The sequence below is a fragment of the Balaenoptera borealis genome (genome assembly GCF_965194805.1).
Source record: "Balaenoptera borealis genome assembly, chromosome: 10".
NCBI classification, from domain to species: domain Eukaryota; kingdom Metazoa; phylum Chordata; class Mammalia; order Artiodactyla; family Balaenopteridae; genus Balaenoptera; species Balaenoptera borealis.
The window spans coordinates 80,347,552-80,371,705 of record NC_138874.1 but is presented as its reverse complement, the minus strand read 5'-3'; the positions used below and the strand labels follow the sequence as shown (position 1 = coordinate 80,371,705).

The 24,154-nt window shown below is 33.1% G+C and overlaps 1 protein-coding gene and 1 long non-coding RNA gene across 3 annotated transcripts in view; both read right to left on the bottom strand.

The window, feature by feature from the left end:
• Positions 1 to 24,154, bottom strand: part of PTEN (phosphatase and tensin homolog) — an 87,683-nt gene that overhangs the window by 62,458 nt on the left and 1,071 nt on the right. The window lies entirely within an intron of this gene.
• Positions 655 to 24,146, bottom strand: LOC309604723. Its single transcript, XR_014231019.1, has 2 exons — positions 4,699 to 24,146; positions 655 to 4,349 (listed from the first exon to the last, which is right to left on the bottom strand). It is a non-coding gene; the product is annotated as an uncharacterized lncRNA (long non-coding RNA).

Genomic DNA, 24,154 nt, shown 5'->3' with positions numbered 1-24,154 from the left:
TAAGCCACTCAAGACCATCTCTAAAGCTCTATGCCCACCTACTTGGACCCATTCATCTTCCAAATACAATTCAAAATTCACCAAATCCAGTGCCCTTTTAAAGATCTTTTTTCTTTATTTCTGCTGCATTCACACTACTGAGCTTATTTCAGTATTATTTTCAATCTAAAAATAACTATTAAATTACTAAAAGCTTTCATTTTGATATATCATTATAATTTAAGAAAAGATTATATTATTATATGTTCTACCTTTATGATTACTAGTACTGCTTGGACAGATCTACAGAATATTTTAAGAAAAAAATGTGCATAACAGAGTATATAGTATGTTACCTTTTGTATAAAAGGAATATTTTATAAAAGAAATAATTATTTACCCATATTTTTGTTTGAATTTGAACCCTCCAACACACACACACACACACACACTGATAACTGAGAAACTAACAAAAATGGCTGCTTCATAGAGAAGGGGAGGGGAAAGAGGGAAGCACACATTGAAACAAATAAATCTGATTAAATATCAAATTGGTAACCAGGAGAAAGGATTTATTTCAAGGGTTATTTGGACACTAATTTTACTGTACTTCTGGGCAGGAAGTATTCTAAGAAGGAAGAGAGCTACAAAGAAATTTTAAACTTCTTCCAATAGTTTATTTCTAATAATATCAGTATTGATATCTTCAAATTTTTTCCTTATATTATAGGAAAAAACAATGAAGTTATGTTAATGACTTGAAGATTCATGATTGTTACTGTAAGAGAAAAGAGATACCATTATAAAATCAAGAACTCAAGTAATAACTGAAAATATTAATGTGAACTCATGTTTGTAGAACTCTATATCGTTTAGGTCTTTTCAAAAAAATGGCCTAAAAGTATGTCACCTTAGCAGTAGTAAACACTTCTAGAACCCGATTTCATCCCTAATATCATAATACACGAAAAGGTACCAACTCCTTGGAAAACTGGTTGATGTCAGATCTGGGGCAGGGAAGGTACAAGGTAAGCCTGGGATATCTTTCTGTGCCAAAAAGCAGGAAGGCATACAGAGATTAGTGGTCTATATCAAACAGACATAGAAGCTAGCATGAAGGATATCACAATGGCTAAATGTGTGACAAACTGAGTATCAAAGAAAAAATTTAAATGGTAGTAAATTAAAGAATCCTGAATAAAATGAAAATCCGTGAGTCTATAAAGATACTCAAAAGAGAAAAAGTTAGAGCAACTAAACAAAAAATTATTTTCATTTATAACTTTTGATAAAAGTGGCTATTGGAATAGTTCTTTACTTTGAAATTGGTGAAGGGGGAGATTAAGGATTTATCCTACTTTTCCTGTAGGAACTCTATTTCAGGGCAAGCAAATAACTCCATTTCATAAAGCAAACGCAACAGAAAACACCAGTTAATAAACATAAAAAGACAGAATTAGAAAAATCAAACTTTGCAAGCCCTAATAAAAGTATTGATTTAGGCAAGGATCAACAAATGGTGCTAAACCAATAGGTGAGTGGATAATGAGGACCTGAACTTTCGTACAGAGCCAAAGTAACACCACACAAAGTATCTTCTAATGTAAGAAGACAAATATAACTTAATAATGGGCAGAAAAGACTGTCATCACCCAATTTCAGTGGTCAATCTCAGCATTACCAAGAAAGTTAAGTAGAGATCACATAACTTTTGATGTGCTGCAATATGAAGAACACAGCATCATCTATGATAGCCAAATCATCTTCAACCTGCGAATCCACCAAGCACTTAGAGATATAAATTTTAACTTACAGACACTATATGAGATAGAACAAGCTAAATGACATTATGAGCATAAACCGGACAAATTCAAAAGGTCTGCAGGACATGATGCAGTCTCTTTCAAATTATCTTTTTAAAAAGTCAAATATCATTGTAAAAGGTGAGGAGGGGAGGGATGGGTAGCTATCCTTGATTTAGAAAGACATAAGGGTTCTAACAGTCAAGTTCACTGGTACAATCCTGTTCTGGTTACTGTTTTAGACAAACCAGCCATTAAGGACATTTTTAGAAATTTTAATATGATCCGAGGATTGGCTGAGATGAAAATTTACAGAAATGGAATAGTAGACATTATTGACTGAAAAAAAGGTTTCAAGAGAGAAGGTACAGTGTGACACCATTTTGATAAAAGAAAACATATTCAGTATACCTGTATACTTAATTAAATTAAAATATGTAGACAAAAAGATTACAAACTAAAGTACTAAAAGTAATAATCTCTAGATGGTAGGAGTATATATTTTTTCTCATTTTTGCTTGTTTTGTGTTCTCTATTTTTGGTATGATGCACCTGTACTATTTCTATAACGGGTTTTAAAAATTGTTTGCTTTATAATTACCTCCAAATCTATTTACTAAGTGTCTTGACAAAATATTGTCTTGCCCTATATGACTTAACAATCAGCTTTGTATGTAGTTTTTTTAAATGCTGAATTTCTTTAAAAAAAAAAGTATAATAATAAAAGTATCTAAGACTTAAATAGCTTTTACTATGGGCCAGGAACAATTTTTGTCACTTTAAGAATACATAAATTCACCCTCAACCTCAAAGGGTTCTTCTACTATAAAGACTCCCAAAGAAAACCGTTAGGATTAACATTTTTAACATCATGAATATTAGCTGTCATCTATTATTCTCACATAAGAAAGTAGCGCCACTTAAAAATGTAGCTCTTATTCAATTATCAAAATGTTTTAGCATATTGTATCCACTCACACACACACACACACAAAAACCGGAACAGAGGCTCAAATCAAGCCTAAAGCAGTACAATTCCTGAAAATGAATCATCTTTACTTTTTAACTCTGTCTTATAGAGTAGAAACATAAGAAAATGGGAAATAACAGTCAGAAAAAAATGAGGCAGCAGTAGGGAACCCAAAGCAGTGGCAGCTACCACATATCTGGAATTCCTACCTAAAAAATTATAAATACATTTTAGTAAAAAATATAAATTGAAATAATGCCAAGTTTTTCTGAGCAATGCAACAGAAAATTTTTTATGTAAAAAAAATTTTATTACTACTAACTTACCTAACCATTAATTTCTGTGAGAATGCTAGTAAGATTCTAGCCTTATAGAAAAGCAAAGAAGTGTGGGGAGGGATAAATTAGGAATTTGGGATTAACAGATACACACTACTATATATAAAATAGATAAACAACAAGGACCTACTGCACAGCACAGGGAATCATATTCAATACCTTGAATAACCTATAATGGAAAAGAATATATATATTCTTATAATCATATATATATAAAACCAAATCACTCTGCTGTACTCCTGAAACGCTGTAAACCAACTATACTTCAATAAATTAAAAAAGAAAGAAAGAAAGAAAGAAAAGCATAGAAATATAAAGCCCCTTGAAATGCAGTCATTTTAACAAGGACTAAACTCAAATTTATCCTTGTACTATGAATACTAACTAATAAAGTAAATAAGGTTGCAAAGGGCTTGGTTAACTTACTTAAGAAAACTACTTATCAGTAACTACACATAACTGGGGATGTTATATACTCATTAAAGTAAATTCAGTCAGCCCCCTCCTTTATTTACTTAATTAGGAGGAGGCCGACTGAATTTACAGAATTCCAAAACTGATGTCAGCAACTAATAATAATGTCCAAACACATTTTGAACATTCAAAAACACATTGAACATTGTGCAAGGGGCACTGAGAACGTAAGACTAAGTAAGCAAAGATTACAGCACTCTAGGAGTTCCTATTCTATCAGGGAAGACAGACACACAGACATACAACTATGCCAAAGGCCCCATTATATATACATAAGATCAAGATATTTTAAGAGCTAGAGAAAGAGGGATTAATTCTGTAGAGGCAGAGATACAGCTTCACAAAGTAGGTAGTATGTTAGATAATCCTTAAGAAATAGGTCATACACCAGTAAACAGAAGAAGAAATAAGAACAATTACAACATTTCAGAGGGTAGAGCAGATACATGGAAATACATAAAATATTCAGAAAAAGCGAGCAGTCCAGTATAGCTCACACACAAATCTTTATGGAGAAGGTGGCAGGACTGACAGAAGATTAGGTCTGGTTTTAAGGATGCTGTGACAGGAAGTTCAATTCAATCAGACAGATAAGGAGTCAAAGGCCAGGATCAACATGCGAGTTTCTTGCAGAGCAACAATACAATCTTTCCTTTAAACAGAATCTAGGAATTTAGCCTTCTTAAGGTTTCATTTTTCGTCAGACTCCCAACTTCCTTATTCATACAGTTTGAGATTTTACCCAACACTTTGGCATCCATCATAAATTAGAAAAACAGGGCTTCCCTGGTGGCGCAGTGGTTGAGAATCTGCCTGCTAATGCAGGGGACACGGGTTCGAGCCCTGGTCTGGGAAGATCCCACGTGCCGCGGAGCAACTGGGCCCGTGAGCCACAATTACTGAGCCTGCGCGTCTGGAGCCTGTGCTCCACAACAAGAGAGGCCGCGATGGTGAGAGGCCCGCGCACCGCGATGAAGAGTGGTCCCCACTTGCCGCAACTAGAGAAAGCCCTCGCACAGAAACGAAGACTCAACACAGTCATAAATAAATATATAAATAAATAAAAGAACGTGAATTTCTTTTAAAAATAAATAAGTAAATAAATAAATAAATAAATTAGAAAAACAGAGAACACGTCCCAGACAGTATACCAAATACATTCTCATTTAATCCTAACAATCCTATGAAGTAACATTACCACTTCACAGATGATGAAATTGAGGGTCAAAAAGATTGGTCCCAAAGCCAGCAAGTAGTTAGTTACAATTCAAACCCATTATGTACGTAACTCTAAAGCCCAAGCTTTTTGTACCATTCTGCCTCAAAAGATTAAGATTTTCTATACTTCCAAATCAATAATAAAAACATAAAATTTTCAAAGGAAGCAGATTCAAATGAAAGTAATTTACTAATCACACATTAAAACTAAAAAACTTCTAAAAGACAATACAAAAATCTACTGGTATTTCCAAAACTGATGTCAGCAACTTATGAATGCTCAATTTTGAGGCAAACATTTCTCATGCCAAGAATTATGTCAATAAATAAAACCTTTCTAACGTATGACTTTTTTGCTTCCCATTAAAATTTTTATGACATACTTTTTTAGACAATTTAAACCAAATAGGAATAACTGGGGGGGGGGAATATATATATATATATATATATATATATATATATACATATATATATATACATACACATATACATATATATATATATATATATGACTTCTAATACAGAATAGACTTAACTTGCACTTACTGGATACTATTTTGAATAATAAGTAGAGTGGGCTAATAAAAGTACCTATCATATAGGGTTGTTATAAAGATTAAATGATTTAATACATGAACAATGCCTAGAACACAGTGATGTCTATGAACTGAACAAATGGTATAACCCTAGATCTTAAGAGCCCACCGCTATTTGGTTGGTTTTCAATGACAATGACTTGTTGAATAACCTAACCCTTCTAAGGAACATCAAAACCCAACAGAATCTTTAACTCTTTAAAATCTTTACTATATCAATTTGCCTTTCTATTTAACTTATGTAAAATATAACTCCAAAAGGAAAAAAAAGCCTCTTTCCCCACATCAGTGGCTCCTGCACATGCAATAAGGAGAGAGTAAGAAATGCATACATGGTACTATCTTGCCTAGGTCGGATGCCACCATAGCTACAGGAGATCTGATATACACTGGACAGTCTTTCCCCACTCCCCCTCCTTCAAGTAAACATGTTAAAATGTGTTTTGTTTTCCTTTAATTAAGGTATAATTTACATACAATTAAATACACAGATCTTAAGTGACTGGTTTATGAGTTCTGATAATTATATACAGTATATCATGTTTGACTCAAGCGCTACAACAATCCCTTCTCACACCACAGAACACTGTCCCAAAGAAAATAATGAATAAATAATAGTTAAGTTTTAAAATCTGTGCACAGAAGTTGATTCAACCCATAATATAAATGACCTATTATAAAATAATGTGGCTACTATGAGTTAAATAATTTTTTATTGGCTGTTCTAAGCATCCAAGCATAACATAAAACACTAAAAACATGTTCCAAGTTACCTCTAATTAACAAAACATCTTTCAAAAAACTTGTGACTTGAGATCTCATGAGTCTACCTTACCTCAGAAATTTATTTGAGCCTAAATTAATGGGGTTTAAACTATAAATTTACCTTGAATTTTCAAATAGAGGATAACAACCAAAAATAGCTCCCTAAGATACTTTGTTTTACTACTTTCCATTCTATTGCACATTTTATTAAAATGACAAGGGAGGGAAAAAATAGCTCCTTAAGCTTTATTTTATAATGTGTTCCTGACACAGATTGAATCTTATTTTAAATATGATAATTACTGGGGGCTTCCCTGATGGCGCAGTGGTTAAGAATCTGCCTGCCAATGCAAGGGACACGGGTTCGAGCCCTGGCCCGGGCAGATCCCACATGCCGCGGCGCAACTAAGCCCGTGCGTCACAACTACTGAGCCTGAGCTCTAGAGCCCACAAGCCACAACTACTGAGCCCACGTGCCACAACTACTGAAGCCTGCGCGCCTAGAGCCCGTGCTCCGCAACAAGAGAAGCCACGACAATGAGAAGCCCACTCACCACAACTAGAGAAAGCCCACGCACAGCAACAAAGGCCCAACACAGCCAAAAATTAATTAATTAATTAAAAATAAATATAATTACTAACAGTAAAGCAGTTCTGAAAAGTTTCTCTGTAGTACTCTGTATAGTATATAGATATACTTATCCCTTAACTTATAAACTGAAGTGCAGTGCTCGTATACAAACCAATAACTTATTTTTCCTGCCATAATTATTTTAAGGAAAATTATTTCCACAGACCACATAAAAACTATTTTTAGAATTCTAGTTAACTGAAAGTCATACAATGTGAAGCTATAGCATACGTGGAACACGACAGGTCAAATAAAAAGTGACATACAGATTTTAGAGAGGTAGTGATCAAAAAGTTTCAAAAGCAAATCTCAAGTTGTCTGGCTCACAAGAGGAACACTGAGCTAAACTGGCAGCAGGAGTAAAGGAATAAAGTCAGACTAACAAGAGAAGACAACAAGAATCAAAAGCACGTTAGCAAATACCAGGAGGTCACAATTTAATTTCATTTTCGAGGAATTTCTGGAGCTTTTTCCTTGATTTCTGTCAGTGCTTTCAACTCACAGACACTTAAGGCTCAGGTGAGAGGAAAAGAAATTCAGCCACTGATTCATTAGCTACATCAGCTTTACATTTCTTTCAACAAATTTTAACAGGTTTAAATTTAACAAAGACTTTCCAAGTATGTCACAGTTAATCCACGTTATCAACTTTTATAATCAAATTATGTTTTAAATACCACCCATGCTCATAGACTTCTATGACTTTCTCATTTAATAAAAGATTTTATATTTCTTAACTAGATTTTATTTTTCCCTAATAAGTATGTTAAATGTTTGGATCTGGTTTCTGATGATTCTATTGGGAGGAAAGCAGAAATAGGAGTTCCTTGAATTCCCCAGTTGATAAAGTGTTAACTGTTCAGTATTTAAGAACATCTGCCCTAATATACATCATATAATCATCCCTGTACAGACCAAATTAATGCAGCCTAAAATTTTATTTTCTAAAGTGAAAAGGGTACATAGATACAAAAGCATGAACTACAGAAATATTAAGAGAAAGAATGCTCAAAAAGATGGGAATTTTAAGAATACAGAAGAAATGTCCAGGAACAACACAGGACACAGGAACTCTGAAATATTTACTAGATGACAGGTCCTGTACTAAGTACTTAATGCATACTGTCATTTAATATAGAAAAACCAGAATTCCATTCTTAGCTTTGCAACTTAAAAGCTTAGGCTTCAGATTAAGTTAATCTCTGAGCCTCAAATATTTTTGTTTTTCTGTAAAATAATAACACTTGCTGTAACTTCTTCACCGGTTGTTTCAAAGATCAAATGCGATATCGGAAATATCTTTAAATCTGTAAAACTGCAAAGGGGTCTACAATTGTAAATAAGGGGTTGTTATTATTTGAGGTTGCATAAGTTAGAAATGTCCTGTTATTTTTTAGTTTAAATGTCTCATTACAAGGCAACTCAAGACAGTTTTCATAAACAAATTATAAAAGGAATTCCAATATATTAACTTAAATTCACTTTAGCATAAATTTTAGGTTCCTTTTAACACTTTTTAATTATCTGCTAGCAGTGCCAAACCAGAAAGGAAAACTGACTGCCAAATAACTGAGGAACTCTACTAAAGTTTTCTACTTCTCCAAGCAATTTGAACCTCACAACTTTCTTTGATGTTTTTATATTATACCAACTCTTCTTGACTGAAAAGTTTACACAAGTTATATCTCACTTTCTAAATGAAAAATTACATTCTTCAAAGGTAATATCAAGAATTGCTAGTAATTCTTCCACTTAGAAGCAATACTATAAACTGGTTCGTTTGGCAAGAAATCTGCAATCATGTTACTTCCCTGGTGGCGCAGTGGTTAAGAATCCGCCTGCCAGTGCAGGGGACACGGGTTCCAGCCCTGATCCGGGAAGACCCCACATGCCGCAGAGCAACTAAGCCCGTGCGCCACAACTACTGAGCCTGCGACCTAGAGCCCGCGAGCCACAACTACTGAGCCCGTGTGCCACAACTACTGAAGCCCACGTGCCTAGAGCCCGTGTTCCGCAACAAGAAGCCACCTCAATGAGAAGCCCACGCACCGCAACGAAGAGTAGCCCCCACTCGCTGCAACTAGAGAAAGCCTGCGTGCAGCAACGAAGACCCAATGCAGCCAAAAAAATAAATTAAATAAATAAATAAAGGAATGAGCATCTTAAAAAAAAAAAAAAAGAAATCTGCAACCTACAGAGCCATGAAACTGCTGTATCTTTTATTCCAACAATCCCACTCTAACAATATAATCTAAAAAAACAAACCAAGGAAAAAAAAGTAAACTATACAAAGATATCTACATTAGTGCTGTTTCAGCAAACCATGATATTTAGCCTGATGAAATATTACCTATATAGCTTTTAAAATAAGTACCCATTGACAGATAAAAGTTTGTGATAAAAGAGAACACAGAACAGTATGAAAACACTGATTACAAGGATCTACTTATGTTCATATGTACATTAACAAACAGGGAAAGATAATTTCCAGTGACAAATATCTGAAACAGAAGTAATTTTTTTTCTATTAAATTGTTCAAATTTAAGAATCATTTTGAAAACATTTCAAGCTAGATATATTGATTCCACTGAGTTAAAAAAAAATCTTTTTAAAGGAATAATCAAGGCACTGAAATTTATTTAAATTTAATCAAATTAGAACCATGGAAAAATATCAAGTCACTGATAATGCAAGCAATAGTCTAAAATCCAAAGTACAATTTTTTAGTGTATTAGCTGAGGGATTATTAGTCCCCTCAACTAACTGAATCAATTTTTCTCCGGAGTAGTTGTTAATTATGAAATAATATATCCACAACTGTTCAAGCCTACATCTGTGAACCTCTAAAAATTTAAGTTGCCCAACTAACTGGTTTTAACGAGTATACCAAACAATTACCTTCTTCCTAGGTCTCTGGATGAATACGATAAGACTGATTTCCTGTTTCGGAACTCTGCTGCTGTTAAAATACACACACACACACCCCTACAGTGCTGCTCCCACTAAAAAACATCTAAGATTGACTACCAATGACAAATCGAACAAATTATGGCTGTAACACATAACTTTCAAAAAGATTATCAGTTCAACAACATGCACTAGATATACTTATCCACATTATATACTCGAACCAAGCCAAATGTTAATTCTAATTAATTTTCTACCATAAAATCTTAATAAAGCATATTAAAGACTGTAAAAGTTAAAATTATATCAATCCATCATTACTCTGAAGTACATAAGAGGGTGTCTTTTATGCTCTAATATTCATATTCAATGTTAGATTTATAAATTACTTCTGTAATATCATTCTATTATAAAAGCCATTCTTTTATCATTTAATAGAAGTGACTACCTAAAATATTAGTTTTGGCTACTCTACAGCTATGCAAAAAAATAAAAGGCCATTAACTTTTACAGAAAAAAGACATTCAAAGAGTTAAAGGTACAAGATGCCAAGGGATTTGTCAGTAGTTTGACAACAAAGGCCTAGTAACGTTTAGTGCCAATTCACTCAATTATTAGCAAACTGCATTCTGGAAGGAACAAAAAGATTCCAATATTTGTAAATGAATTGATCTTTTAGATACAATCATGAACAAATTTCCTAACATTCAAAAACTACCACACACACACAAGGTACTAAAAAAACAAAGTTCTAATACAAATGTGTCTCCAAGTGGATTTTCTTTTTCCTATTAATTAAGCCAAAACTGCAAGATTTTTAAATTTACTTCTAACAATCAAATTTACTTTTCAAAGAAAGTCCTGTTAATTTGAAACATTTTAAAGGAGAAAAGCTCCAAACAAGTGTGTACTGTTTCATTTTATATTTGACTTTAATATTATAAAATCAAATCTCTTTATTCCATATCTTAAGTCAGAAAATCATCTGGAAATGACTTACTTTTTTCCCCAATTAGCAAAAAGTTTTGCCTAAGTGCAGTATTTTAATCTGGATAAGAACAATATAAACTAGAAATTCATACAGATTTTAAAATATGAAGGCACACATACTGGCATTCATTACTCTATTGGTAAGAATCATATTACTGATTTTATGATAAGTGCCTGTTCTAATACTACTGTATAATATGATTCATATTCCCACTGATGGTATTTAATCATTATATCAATTTATAACTGCTTGAATAAGTATATTATCCAAAAAATCTGAAATTACATATACTAAAATACTAGTCAAAATTCATCTTAAGATTTAATAATATGCAATTTTAGAATATACTAACAGCTATGAGAATAAGGTACATTGCTTGCTTTGAACTGATAACACAATTTTAGACAGCATGTTCCTCAAGGGATACCATTATTAGTATGAATCCAATATTGCAAATGGGGGAGAAGACACAATTACTGATCATGGTTAGCTGTGGAATCTTCGTATTCAAAGGAGAACACAGTAAAAATCTTGGAAACTAATTAGACTGAAACATTAAAGAAAAAACTAACTTAAGGTTACTAACTTTTTCAACCAGTAAATAAACTTTTAAAAACATAACGTTTAACATACAGAAAAACAAAAATACCAAGTTAGGAGGGACAGAAATGAAAAGAGGGGAAAGGAGCTCTTAACACCTCACACCGTTTAAATACTATTAAGTAAACAGAACAGGTGAAGACTTTTACGCTTTTAGTATTTGGATAAAAAAAATCTCACCTACACATGCACCACACTTCATGTAAGAGATATAATTTATGTACACACTATCTATCCAAAAAGATACACAAAGGCATCATTCTGTTCATGGCCTACAATTCAGGAATGAACAAAATCTATAAACTGATGATAGTAAAACAATCTACTTTCATCAGACATTAATTTGAAATTGGCAAGATGTTTCTTACACAGAAAATAGAAACCCCGGACACAAAGTTGAATTTGAAAACATAAATTCAAAATGGTATCTAAACTGAAATATTATATCTGATCATATTAATCACCTGGCATGATAACAAACTTCTCAATAAAAAACAATGTCAACATAATAAATAAAACAAAGTAGATTAAAATTAATCAGATCCTATTAAGCCCAATATGCAATTTTAAAGACTTCTATGCAACTCGGCAAGATTAAATTCTTGGGGGTGAAAAGAAATTAAGTTATAGAAACAACTACTGAAGTGGTTCAAAATGCAATAGCAAAATTTTAGGGGAAACTCATTTACTAGCATACAGACAAGAAGTGAGTTATGGGAGAAGAAAGAAGAGAACTTGAAAAATATTTAAGCAAATCTTTAAGGAATACTTACTCAATCAGATCCCTGATTAAGTTCTGTAATAATGAATTCCTATATATCAACTCTTAGGAAAACTACAGTTTAAAAATCTTGTATAACTACAGTATCAAAATCTTGTATAACTTAATACCTCAAGTTAAAACATGATGTTTCCACTTAAATATCCAAACAATCTTCTAAAAGTAAATGACTAAAAGCCAGACTTTCATTACATAATCTTTAGTTCCCAACTGCTATCTTTGTATTTTAGTAGAAAAGTATCAACACTGGCATAACCATTAAATTTTATTTTTGCAAAAGCTTAAAATTTGCTATTAGTTTTTAAAAATTGTAATTAATAGATGATTCCAAAAAGAGAAGTGTCAAAACCACTTATATCACTAGATTATCTTAACTTTTTCCTATATTTGTGTAACAGATGGCAAACCTTACTTTTTGGACACTATACAAAAATCACAATCTGTGTGACCTTTTCATTATCAAAAAGAATCCAACTAGCCTTAGTAACCAGTACCTTAGTGTATTTTACAGTATTAGATATAAACTTGATCACACTGGACAGAACCTAGATATGAAAAATTGTATACTTTCAGTATACTAAGTTATTTATTTTATTTAGATTTCCTACCACTAGTCCATGAAAACTATTCATATATTAGATCTCTTCTTGAGTTTTAAAAAAAATACATATATTTACTTACAAACAAAACATTTTGCCTTCATTATGTTTTCATGAACACCCAAGAAGGTACACCACACCTAGATTAAAATTTCCTTATGTTTAAGAATTGAAACAATTTTATCTCATTTGGAAAAATGTTACTCTAACAAGTAACTGTGTTTAAAAAAGAGAAAAGTTCGTTTCTTCCGCAATATTTTTTTTTCTAACTACATGAATAAGTTCATTGAGAATTACCATTTAGCTAATAAGGTTAAAATTATTTCCATGTTGTAGTAACTGACACTTAAAATTAAAATTTGATATAGACTAACAAATGCAATTTTTTACCACAAAAATTAATATTGATTATAAATGCAAATGCACATCAAACCTGCATCAATCACTATCACCAATTACTATCACCAAGGCAATTAAGCAAATATTAACTGTATCATTCAAAATATGCTCTAAGGAACAGTAACATCATGACAAGTCATACCCTTTCTGATTAAAGAGAGGACAGCAACAGGGTTATAACAACTTTAGTATAAAGTGATGTGACAGTTTATTCAAATTACTTCTATATCCACTTTAATTTCAACACAATAGAATTACTATTCCTACAATAGCAAAAGAAAATTTGACAGATCAAAAGTGTTTAGATACATTTTATTTCGCCTCACTTTTACATAATTAAAATATGCTTAAAATTTTAAATATGCAATAACTGTCCTGTAAGTAAATAAGGAAAAAAAAAAGCTTCTAGACTTCAAACTTCAGCTATTTTTTTCTGTAACAGACTGATTTTGTGAATCAAAATCATGAAAACCTTTTCTAATATTTAGGTCAGCTTAAATCCACACTAAAGAAAATCTGAAAAGGGCAGAAAAAAAAAATTGGCCAAATATTGGATAGATGTTTAATGTATAACTACAGAGAAACAAATATTTCTGATGACTTTGCCATTTAAAATAATTAAGGTAATTATGAGGTGCTTTGGAAATTGTGAAAACACACACACACCTTTAAGTTCACTATGATGAATTATATTTTAAAATAAATGCATATGAACAAAAAGTAGAAGCTAACATGGATATATGAAGTTTTAGAGAAGTAGGACAATGAGTAATTTTTAAAAATTTTTAATTTTTATAAAAGAAATATTCTTAAGTACAGTAAAGCAATTGGAATGTTTTATTCATATACTGAAATAAACACCATATTTATTCAATTAAATTACAATAATAAATGCTACTTGTTTTTCTTAATAAATGTGAAGCTATCACATGATTAGCAGTCCTGGTTTTAAAATATTAGTATCTCTATCTCCCGTAATTTCACAAAGAATCATAACAGTCAAAACTTAAATTTCATAAGGATTTTTAAAATAGGCCTTGACATTTTAATCTGCCTGTGCAAAGTTGAGAAGCAAAGTAAATTGTAATATCAAGTGAACAGAAAAAAATCAGAGCAAACAATCAATTCCTAGAACACTTTCGTAATTATGTTTGTCTGCCCTAAAAACAAAACAAAATTCAGAATCCACTAAGCTACCCCCTTGGCATCTTCTCATCTCTGGACTAGTCTAAAACTCCATCCCAATTTTTTTCTAAAAATCTCACACACTAACGCAAGTTTTTAATGTAGATAAATAAAGCACTTTAATTCAACAGGCTGACATAGCAAATTTAGGGTCTAGAAAAGAATGTAACACATGCATCAGAGAACCTTACAGTTGGCCCTACTTCATCTGGAAAGATATGAGAAGTTCTTATAACTTGTCAGAAATTTGCCATTTTACATAAGCAGATTTAACTTCACCACATCTGACTGTAACAAAAACAGCTTTAGAAAAAAAAAGCAGAAGATTAAAGAATGAATTAAACAGCACAAAACAAGTATCCTGTGAGCAAAGTACCTCTTAATTACATAACTAAAGGAAGCAAGCTAAGAATTACTTTTAAAACTAATGGCAATATAAAAATGAAAAGAAAAATGCTTTAATAAAGCATCTCCATCCTGTTAGAGTTCTATGTAACACCCTTCTGAATACCTCATATACTGCAATATACTTACACGTTTATTGAAAACATCTTCAGCCTTTTCTGACGGAAGTTCAAAGCAACACCTTCACAATCAGTCAGTCACACATGAGCCTTCTTCAAATAAACCCTTTTTTGTTACCAGGGATATGTTTTGTGGAAAAAGTTATTATAAAGAATACTGGCCTAGCAGCAGTCAGAAAAAGTCGATGTTAAAAGCCTAGCTCTATCATTTATTAGCAATTTCACCTTAAATACCACAACCTAAGGACAAAGGTACTGACTTATCAAATATTATACTTATTACATACCAGACACTTACACCTCTAAACCAGAGTTTCTCAGCCTCGGCAGTGTTGGCAGTCTGGGCCAGGCAATTATTTGCTATGGATGAGGCTGCTCTGTGCACTGCAGGACGTTGAGCAGCATTCTCGGCCTCTACTCTGAGACAAATGCCAACAGCTTCCGCCCTTTGACCGCCCCCCCCGCCCCCGGGGCTGTGACCACCAAAAATGTCTCCAGACATTGCCAAATACCCAGACAAGGCGGAAGGAGATCACCCCCAGTTGGCAAACAATATTCTGAAAATATATCCTTCTAACAAACCTAAAAAAGCACCCTACAAGTTAAGGGTTTTGACCATGTTAGAGATGTGAAAACTAAGGTTCACTAAGGTTAAGGAGTTTATCTTTTATTACATAACTGATAAGTAGCTGAGCAAGGATTTAAGCTACACTTTAGGTCTAGCTGACTCCCAAATCTATGCTCCTTCCATTACACTATGCTGCTTTTCTAAACTCATTGCCTCGTCCACACAAATCAGGGTAACATTTGCCATGCTGAGCTACTTAGGGTTTACAAATCAAATGATATAATGTATGTGTAAATTCTATTAAACTAAAAGAGATAAGACATTAAGGATTTGCTTGACAGGAGATAATATAACACAGTGATTCACAAAGTGTGATCCCCAGACTACCATCATCAGCACCACCTGGGAACTTGTTAGGAATACAAATTCTGGGGCTTCCCTGGTGGCGCAGTGGTTAAGAATCCGCCTGCCAATGCAGGGAACACGGGTTCGAGCCCTGGTCCAGGAAGATGCCACGTGCCGCGGAGCAACTAAGCCTGTGCGCCACAACTACTGAGCTGCGCTCTAGACCCCACGAGCCACAACTACTGAGGCTGCGTGCCACAACTACGGAAGCCCGTGCGCCTAGAGCCCGTGCTCCGCAACAAGAGAAGCCACCGCAGTGAGAAGCCTGCGCACCGCAACGAAAGAGTAGCCCCCGCTCGCTGCAACTAGAGAAAACCCACGCACAGCAACGAAGACCCAACGCAGCCAAAAATTAATTAATTTTAAAAAAAACAACAAATTTTCAGGCCCCAACGCAGACCTAATGAATCAGAAACTCTGGAGGTGGGGCAAGTAATCTATGACTTAAGCCCTGCAAGTTATTCGAATGCCATCTAAAGTTTGAGAACCACCGATGTAACATAATGGGAAAAATACTGCACGAGGTACCTAAAAACCCTGCATCCTTCTTTGGACTCAATCTTCAGGTAGCCTTTAACAAGTTACTGATTTTTTTTTTTTTTTTTGGAACTACGATTCCTATACCACAAAAAATGAGGAAAGTAATGCTTGTACCATCTCTTAGTTTGCTCCTTTTTTCTTTGCAAAATCAAATGAGCTAATGATTAAGAAAAGGCTTTGTTAGTGAAAAAATACTAAACAAATATAAGACACTGTTAGGGTATATGCTAGCTCATTCTATTAATTGAAAAAAAACCTTCTGACTTAAGTCCTCACTTTTTCATCTTTCATATTTCATAAACGAGTAAGTTAAAATGTTAAATAAATTTTACAAGGCTAAGTTAAGCCTGGCAAAATACTGTTTTCACATTACGGAAGAAAAAAAAGTCCAGGCATTCCACTTTAACTCTGATAGACTCAGAGTAATTAATAAATACATTACACCTAAATATCAAGTTTGGTAACATTCCCCAAACTTTTTTTTTTTTTTTTGATTTGAAGAGAGTTTAATGCAAGGACTGCTTAAAGGCAAGGTAACCAATAAGGAATACTGAAGCATCACAGAATTTAGCAATGGTGGTAAGCCTTGTAAACCATTTTCACCCCTAGGCCTAAAGGGACAATGGAAGGCAGCCATTATCGAAATAAAGAGCCATAGAAGAGGAGCCATCATAAAGGAGCTATAGTCTTAGTGCCCAACAGCACCCCCTGCCAACTCGCCCTCTTCCCTCCAATATTCTGCTAGAGCCTCCTGGGGGCTGAATCCAAATGGAAGCCAGAGGATAAGGGAGCCTGAATGAGCCATCTAAGGATGTCAGTCTACCAGGCCTCAAAGAAGGGTGGAGAAAGGCGGAAAATGCATCTTGATGGGCAAACAGAGAATATCCAGCACTGTCCATCCCCCATCCCCCAAAAAAGGAATAACACTGTTTCATATCCAAACAGGTACCCAAACTTCATTTTAAAAGTAGAGAAAAGATTTCAATTCTATTTATTTAATCTCCAGTAAATTCCGAGTAACTACAACACTCAAAAAGAAGAGTCTCACTAAATTCATGAGAGCAAAAGAATTTTAAATGGAAAAAAAAATTGCACACATTTTAAAACAAGTTGTTTGCAACTCTGAACATGTATGCTATATTTATAAATCACTTTAGGAATACATATGACTTAAATAATCAGATCACAACCCATTTCATAATACCTTAAATAATTACATCCTCCTTAAAAGATCAGAAATATTAAACATATAAAATTAGCAGAATGCAATCCCTGCAATTACTACTAAAGAAGATAGAACCTTATTATATTTAGCCTGAGAACCTACAAAAATCAAAATAAATAAAATTGAAAACTATTCAGAAGTGTTTTAATAACACTAAATCAACTAAGTTTTGGGTAGTAATATAAAACAAAATACAGGAGCATGAAGCATTAGAGAGAAAGAGAGAAAGAGAGGGAATTTTAGATAACTAAATTTTCCTAAAAGTTGTCAAAATGAACAGTTCAATTCTACAACCTAGACTTGGACCAAAAATACAGCTAGTTTATCCAACACATAACAAAACACATAAAAATCATATAATCAGATAACTGCATACAAAATTAGACAGCACAATTCATTCTGCAATACAAAACAAATATGTACAAAAAAACTCACTGGAAATCAAGTGCTTCACTACTGAGAGTACTGTGACACAGCTGGGAGACCAGCACAGGGAAAGGAGAAAAAAGATTGATCCCTATGTATAAGTAATGGCCTTTAATAGGCAGGTCTCAAGCTTATCCCATCCTTCCCCATACCTGGTAAGAATAAATGAAGAAAGAAATCCTTTAGCTCTTCTTCCCATTTCTAGGGCCTACAATGAGAATCTTGATCAAAAGCAAAAATGGGAAACAACAATACAAAGGTTTAACCTAAATAAAATTCCTATATTAATGCACTGCCAAATTATATTAAGTGTAAATGTTACTGTAATAAATGTAACTTGGCATTCAAAGTTGCATGACTCCTCCAAAAATCTGAACTTAAAAAGAAATGCTAAGATACCTTTACTGATAGACAGTTTATATAACTGTTATATCATATATTGAAAGTTTTGAGATGGCTATTACTCTGTGAATAAAACTACATGATATTTTAGCTGACCTATCTTTAACACTAAAGAAAATTTAATATTATAGCAAATTTTTATTTTAAAACTTCTACTGCATTAAGCCATAACAGAGAAAGTTTTCATCATACCTTAGTATTTTAAAGCAAATACTCTTCAATTAGTATGATTAACTCTTCTTTGCTCCATAGTATGAGGGAGCAGAGCTTCAAATTATTTGCAATGAAACAGCAAAATCACAGACATGTTACACTCACAACTCCTAAAGGAATACCCCTATTTTAAAAAATAGTCATAGCCTGAACCAATTAACATGCTAACATATCCAAAACTGAGGAAATTCAGTTAAAATCACTGCTCCTCCCATAAATGAAAAGACAAACAATTTCTCATACATGGGTAATCTGAAATTATAATTTTTAAGAGCAGCTGTCACCATTTAAGTATTTACAATGTGGTAGGGGCTATGCTAAGTGAATTACTTACATTATCTCATTTATTCTTCAAAATAAACTTTATGTGGGTTGGTACCAACATCCTCATTTTACAGATAAAACAGATTGAGAAAAGTAACCTACACAAAGCCATCCAGCTACTAAGTGGCAGAGTCAGGATTCCAACACAGGCAGTGTTGGTTCCAGAGCCTACACTGCCACCCTAAAATCTAAAATGAAACAATGTACAAACAGTGTGTAGATAAAACTAATACTCAATATTTTAATGTAATTTAAAATAGATTTAACCTTATTTAAAAATTATAAAACCACATCCACAAGGTGATCTCTAAAGAGAAGAAAGTTCAGTTTTTAGAAATATTACTAGAGTTTCCTCATTCTGCCTTTATTTACATATATACACAGAGTATTCAAACCCTTATAAGTTAGATTCACTGTCCATATCTGAAGTGATGACTACTGATAATAATTAAGTGTATAACCACATAAAATATAATACATAAACAGTCTTTTTTTCCACACTATATACAGGTTAAGAATATTCTTTTGCTGTAAGGTGCACCACAGTATCCAAATCTCTCAATATTCTCAACACTACCAACAAGTGTATACCTAATACCCTGAAGATGCCCACTCATCTCTTAATGCAAACTGTTGCAAATGAAGTGACTTTGCCTTAACTATACTGAACTAAATTAAGACTTTCCATACAAAATTAATTCACCCTTAAATTATGTTTATTCTTCTTATACTAATATTTTTCTAACAGCCTTTTTTAATGCCAGTGCAAATTATTTTAAAAGAACCAAATTGCCAATAGCTTTTCTGTAACCCATGAAAAAATTCCAAAAATTTGGGGATATGTGAATAGTCAAATCCAATATACTAATTTCACCTTTCCTGACAAACGAAAGTACTTTACATTAGTAAATGCATATATATATTCAATACTTAGAGAATCACAGACCAAAACACTTTTGACCACCTAGCAAAGAATGCATGTGGCACTAATATGGCCTAAATAAAGGAATTAAGGACATCAGTTTGCTCAGCAAATCCTTAACAACTTAGGGTTGTTCAGTCTAACATTATTGGTATTTCTGATAGCAACTGTGTTAACCTCAAAGCTACCACATAGAAAGCAACTGTAAAACAGAATATTTAATATCATAAAACTGAATATTTACTGAAATCATTTCTGACCTCAATCTCACAAGCTGATACAAATGTCTTAAGTCACTATCCTTAGAACAAATCCTAACACCTTTTCTTAATGAATTCATACCACAAAAGAATACTGATTTTACTTAAAATCAAGTTTATCTAACAAAAAAAGAGACAGGAGAAAAGGTAAGAGTGACGGTTCTATGAAATAGAAATAAAACTTCAGAACTAATAGTGGCTACAGGAAAAAAAACACACCAAATAAATTTCTTACACCATCATTAATAACGTATGTTTCTGGAAGCTAAATTCTTATAGTACAGCCAAGGCCTAACATTTCAAGCAAGTGAAAAACTGTCATATGCATGCAAACTTCTAAATTTCTTTTCACAAACTCAAATTTCACATACAATATTAATATAAAAACATTTCCTACACTGCTGTCTTACTAAAAATGCTAAGGGAAAAATTTAAAAATAAAATGTTTAGTGAGAGTGATTTAACGTAGAAACTTTGTGAAGTGATTTTCCCATAATAAATACTCCTACATTAAAAAGTCACTGAAGTGATTACTTCTTAAGTTGCTTAGGAATTATTAAAAAGTATTAAGCTATCATCAAATGAACAAATAGCAAATGGGGCAAATCTCAAAATGAGGACCTTTGAAAATCGGTACTAAAGACTTCCAAAAAGTAAGAAATTTTGTAACATTAAGAGTTTTATATTATTGTGTGTGTGGTTAATGGGAAAAAGCAGATACTATACTGTTCCACACAAGAATTAAAATATCACCAGCTACCCTGAATATTGTTAAAATAAAATTCTGAAAGGTAATACACACAAATGCACCTTTCTCTACTATCTTTCTAAAACTATTTCAAATTAAGGTGGTTATACCTCACCACACTTTATATTTACTTAGTATTTATTTAGTGTATCATAAGCAATGTTAAATCTGCACTGATGACTGTACTACTGTGCAAACTTTTACAATGAACAGCAATAAAATTCCTTTTTCCTTATATTAAGAGTTACATAAACTGTAAATTCCTCTCAGATGCGCTTTATTCTTTAATACGCTTTATGAAAATGAAGTTTATAAATTATTGTATAGCAATTAGGTGGCCCAATTATGTTGCACAGGAAAGAAATACAACTTAACAGATACAAAACAGTGTAAAATAAAAATCGTGAGTAGAATCTTTTTTTAAAAAAACCTCACAATACAGTCATTTCAGTAATCACTAATCTTAAAAGATAATACAGCTAACTTCAATAGTCCCTGTACTCTCTACGAATTAAAAAGTATTCCCTATGAAGACGCAAACTTATCAATTAAAATACAATAGAAGCCTAAAGTTTCCATGAAATCTAAAGACAATGAATTTTTTATAGTCTCATGTTTAATACTACTTTCCAGACTAACATTAAGGATAAAACCCCACCAACAAATTATTTTTAGAATAATTCAATGCTGCAAAAAAAATTAACTAAATTATGGTCCTCAATTTTCCTCTGAGGAAATCACTTCATTATTGATCTTTATAAAAATACTCCAATCACTATTTTCATAAAAGAATTTAACTTTGAACAGGCTAGCTGTTGAAATAGATACTACAACCTGCTAGAGACAAAGCCTTCAATGGCCATTTTAATTTTCCCCCCACCACAATAAACACTAAAGTGAAACCAAGCAAACCAAAGTGCTTTGGTATTTCAAAATTATTGGAAGTGCAACTACCAAAAAAGTAAACCCTTTACTGACTTCCCTAAGTGATTTTTTTTCATATAAACATTTGGCTCAATAAAACCACAACTCTAGAAATTAAGTGTTATTAGTCATTTGATGCAATATATGATAATGCTTTCTATGCATACCATAACTAAAAGGACAGTTTTAGAGAAAGTTGTAAGTCACATAAATTTCATACATAGAGGCACACACACTCTGAAATCAAAGGAGAAATGGCTAATCACCTCACTGCTCACATATAAGAACCTGGTAGAATAATGGTAGTCTTATAACTCTGATAATTTTAAATCGAATGGGTAAAGCAAAAATAGCATAAACATATTCTGAATACTAAAAGCAATCTGCCCAACAAACAGCATTCTAGAAAATTTTTTGAATGGGGCTTTATTTTAAAAAGTTAAACATTTAATTAATTTGTTCCTATACATCTAGATGACTGTCAAGTCACACCAATAGTAGACTATTTTTGAAATAGGTTACAAATCAGTAGAGTTTTTTCATAGTTAATTATCTTCTGGGCAACCGGGTCAAGTTCAGATTTAGTAAAGTTTTTCAATTAATGCAACTCCAAAATTTCCAAATATTCTTTTAAAATAGCATTTTTTAACCTAACAGAAAACTTACGTTGTGTGTGTTGTAAAGCTACTTCTTCAGTAACTTTTATCTTCATTTCATATCAAAAACTGGGGCAAAATTAGCTGTGCACATTTATGTGTGGGCACATAATCCAAAGGAATAAAACCTCTTCAGATATGTAACATTTTCTTCAAAAAAATCTTCCCCACAGTTTTTACCTGGACGTATAGACACTGAGTGTCACTCCACCTTTAGGCAAAATGTTTACTGATACTTGCTAAGAAACCATTTTTATTAAGACTATTAACACCTATGCAATTATGTAGTTTTAACTAAGTATTGTCCACTGCTACAACTCACAGCACCAAATTTTTTATCTTAAATAGAGGCCTTAATAAAATGCTTCAGTCACCTCAGACCAATAACTTAATCCTGTTCTTCATGCCTTACACTGGCCTACCAGTGACTCTCAATTCCTACGATACTTTCCATTCTGCAAAAAAGGAGGGCTCTATCGCCATCCTTGATCAAAACCGGTTTATTATACCTGAAACTGCAAAGACTCATGCCTTTCGATAACCACTATCTTTTGAAATATAAAGGCCTAACTTTTAGGCAACCAATTATATACCACTGAAACTCTTGGGTTTCTGTCTTATCCAACAAGCTGACTCAGTAAATTTAATACACCATATGAAAAAAGCGAACACACCTACAATCCGAAACTGGAGTAATCCACTCTTGCCAGCATTTCTGGTTATTAGCTGGTAAATTATACTTATACTGATATTCTACACAAGCCAGAGTAAAGTTAATGGATACCCAAAGGTGTCACAGGACCTGAAACCTAAATAAGGTGAGTGTTAATTCTGGTATCACAATAATACTTAAATTTCAAGTGAAACTGAAGTTTAATCTCTGCAATCACCATTTGCTACACACAATACCCTTGAACCTACACAACATTATCATCTGGGATCAAAAACCACTCAATCTCCATTCTATTATGTATCACAAGAGCACTGAATATACAGTGCTACTGAACTGCAAATTTCATGCCCTATCCCACTTCACCCCAACACGAGACAAAAAAAGCAAATTTAACAAAGATCTAGTAAGAGCGCCTTTGAGATGTAACACGGTGCTATTGATTTCAAGCTACAAAACTTCTAAATGCGATTCAAAGTTGTAATTAACTTAGTTTTAACACACAAACCTACTTTTGCCTTCAAATGAGCACCATATATGCTAAAATGATTCTCTCTCTAAAGTTATGCAAATCAGTTCGGTTCACAACTCACATTTTAAAAGAATCTATCAATGCAACTCAGGAAACTAAAAGCAATCACTGCAAGATTCTGATGCAATATGCGTACGCGCAACACTAATTTTCATTTTAATCTGATCTATACCCTTGATCTAGGGCCTAAAGCCAAGATTTAATCGAAATATGCTCAACCTCAAAGCATCTACTTTTCTGTTCATTTAGCAGACCGGATTACCGAGCTCACTAATCCACTAGCAGTGTACTGTATTCTTTATTAACGGACAATAGCCCTTAGGGAGAGTCCCCACAGACAGACTAAGAAACCCATCAGTGCCTTGACACTTGCATCCAGGCAAGAGTTCCGAATAGCCGAACACACCCTAGGGTGAATGCATTCAAAAGAGGCACAAAATATACATGATCTAGAAATCCGACCAGGGTTAAATGTCATAGTCACCCAAACTATGGACATTTTTCGCATCCGTCTACTCCCACGTTATAAGAGAGAGTGACAGAAAGGCAAAGAGGAGCGGCAGCCACAGAAATGGATAC